This window comes from Nannospalax galili, unplaced genomic scaffold (assembly GCF_000622305.1).
Source record: "Nannospalax galili isolate Female #2095 unplaced genomic scaffold, S.galili_v1.0 scaffold285, whole genome shotgun sequence".
Taxonomy (NCBI): Eukaryota; Metazoa; Chordata; class Mammalia; order Rodentia; family Spalacidae; genus Nannospalax; species Nannospalax galili.
The window spans coordinates 2,818,166-2,821,493 of NW_008355157.1; positions in this window are offsets into that span (position 1 = coordinate 2,818,166).

Below are 3,328 nucleotides of genomic sequence, written 5' to 3' on the forward strand. Positions count from 1 at the left end.
TTCCATTAGCACTCAAGCTGCCACATTTCCAAAGTTGGGGAATACCATCAGCACAGCTTGAACATACCCCATATGCAGACTGTTCTTGGCCTTCTGGGCCTTCATCATCCTTGACAGTGAACCCAGGCAGGGAGCCCTGAGGACAGCGTGGTGACAAGGGCAAAGCTGAAGCAGCTGCGTCCTGGCTGCCCCTGACATGCAGGCTTGTATTCCAGTTACACAACTGACACATGGCGCCACTACCTTTTCTTTTACTAAAAGTATCCAACAATGCTTTTCTGGTGAACATTATACTGCAATTGTGCAGAAAAGTGCAGCCTGATATACCTACCTGCGGGATGAATGTCTATTCAATTGGAATTGGAAAAGCAGAGGAAAATGTGAAGGGGAGAAAAAGCAGTAGTTGAGAAACAAAAAGACCATAAAGGATCTGCTAGTGATAAGTTAGGACGCTGAAAGAGGATGGGATTCCTCTGTGCTGGCCTTGTTCCTGCAGCACAGGAAAGCCCTTCTCTACAATACCACTCTGTTTAACAAAATGTACAGGACATTGGGTGGATCTAAGAAAAGACATAAACTATTGGAAAAATAGAAACTATGCTAAGAAGATTAATGCACAATTCTATTGTGTTGCATTGGTTTAGTTTGACTTGGCTTGGTGCGGGTTTGGGTTTTTGAGAGAGTCTAATGTAGCCCGGGCTGACCTCAAGTTTGCTATGTGGTTGAGGATGACCTTGAACTCCTGGTTTTTCTGCCTCTACCTCCCAAGAGCTGGACTTGAAGGCATGTACCGCCACACCCAGTGTAGACAATTCTAGCAGAACAAACTATAACAAATAACTCTGCACATACATGAAATACCCAAAATGGCCTCTAGTTACCTGTTTTCTTCTCTGCTTTAATTCGTACATTCAGCGCAGATGTATTAAAATTCCATCATATATACATTAATCAGAGATTAATGTGCTTAAACTCTTTAATAGTAAAGTTTATTTTATTTATGGGGCTGGAGAGATGGCTCAGTGGTTTAGAGCACCAACTGCTCTTGCAGAGCACCTGAGTTCGGTTCCATGAACCCATGTGGCAACAGACAAGTGTCCTTAACTCCAGTTTCCAGGGGATCCGATGCCCTCTTCTGACTTCCACAGGCATTACATGACATGGGTGCACTTACATACATGTAGGCAATACACACATACACATAAAAAATAAGACATTTTTTAAGTTTATTTTCATTGTAGATTTCTGCACATATAATGTTAAGAAAACATGATGCTTTTGAACTCTCACAAAGAATTTATTTAAATAAGGTTTTTTTTAATTTTTAATAACTACATGATTATAAGAAGCCTTTCATTACAGCTTTAATATATTCAGTAACACACTCCAGAGCAAGAGTACATCTCGTTCACAAGTGGCTGCAAGATTCTAGGTTCACAGTTGAATTAGTACAGTTATACAATATTGAACTCAGTATAAGACCTGTAAGACATAAAATTGAATGAGTTTTTAACCTTTAAAAAAGATCTCAATTTCATTTTAGAATATATTGTTCCTTACAGAAAGATTCATTGTTTTTGCTACTAACTCTGAGATGTTGATGCATGCATCTCTAATCTGTATGCATCTGATTATTACTAGTCATACTCAGTTGCACTCGGATCCTTGGCACCTGTGTATGTCTATAAAGTCATTGGGTAGATTTCAGTGGTAATGTTTATCAACCCTACTAATTAGCGTGACATAAATTTCCATTCTTCCTCCTCAAATATAATACACTTTTAAAAATTTGTTGATTGTTCCTCCTAAAATATAATAAATTTTTAAAAATTTGTTGATTTAATTTTTGTGTGTGTGTATATCACACAGAACATCCCAAACCATCTTATTCAACTATACACCCACTTCCCAGATGGCACCCTCCCATAGCCTCCCTCCCCACACTAGAGCCCTTATACTCTTGATATCCCTGCTATTGTCTGCTGTGTGTTGGCACACCTAGCCATTCCCCACAACTTATCCATCTGGTGAATCTAGTCAGCCTGTCTAGAGGTCTTTGTTTTAGGAAGGTCAGCTGTTCCTCATCTAGCAGCAATCAGTTATCAATATTCCTTTAGATAAGATTGGGGTCTGCTGTTCATTTTCCCAGTTCTCTGCTGGGTTACTATCTGGGAGTCCCTTGGGCCACCCTGGCCAACAACTCAAAAGAAGGTATCTCCTATCTGGCATTGTTGCTTGTTATGTAGCCTTTAGCTATATATATGGACTCCTAAAAAATTATGTTGGCCGTTTAATCTTTGGTTATACTTTCCTTTTGGGTGTTTAAGGCCATACAGTTAATCCAGATAAATCAGTTATTTTTACTCTTAAGGCCGTTTGAGGATCGTCCGTCTGACTGGGGTAAGGGGAAATCTTAAAGTGGTTTTAATTTATATTTCCCTAATTATTAGTGACGTTGAACATCTTTTAAGATGTTTCATAGCCATCTTTACTTCTTCTTTTGAGAACTATGTTTGTTGACCCTCCTCCTTGTAGACTGGACATTGGTTCAGGTCCATCCGGTGGGGTCTCCATGGTCTCCTTGATCAAGAGGACAGGTGACTCACCACAGTTACAGGACATTTTGAGAGATGCTGATAGTCCCCTAGAACTAGTCAACCTAGGAGGGCAAGGGGCAAAAACTATCCTTTATGTCCCTCAGACCAAATTATTGTAGGCCTCAAAGTATGTCTGTTAAACATCCAAAAAGGTTAGTTCCACCAGTCTGGTACTTTTAATTACTGTGTGTCACCAAATTATTACAGGCCTCAAAGTCTGTCTGTTAAACACCCAAGAAAGTTAGTTCCACCAGTCTGTTATTTTTAATTACTGTGTGTCATGTAGATAAATCTTAGGCAAAGATCAGTTGTTCTCCCACTTAAGGTGCCTTCATTTCCCCCCTTTCTCCCTTAATAATACCCCTCTCCTTTGGTCCTACCTCTCTTGAGCTCCTTCTTTCCCTTTATCCCCTAGGTTCCTTGTATACCCTTCCCTCCCCCTCCAATAACTAACCCAATTTTTATCCATATCTCCCTTATTAAGGCCTGTTTCCTACTGTTCTTCTCTTTCAGGTTCTTTCTTTTCCTTTACCTCCCTGGTTCCTTTCGTTTCCTGGTTCCTGTAGTTATGTCTGGATACATACTCACTATCAGGGTTTGGTTCTAGGATCCACATATGAGGGAGAACATAGGTCTATTTTTTTTTCTGAGTCTGTTATTTCACTTAGTATAACAGTTTCTAGTTCCATCCATTTACCTGCAAATTTCATGATTTCATCTTTCTTTACTGC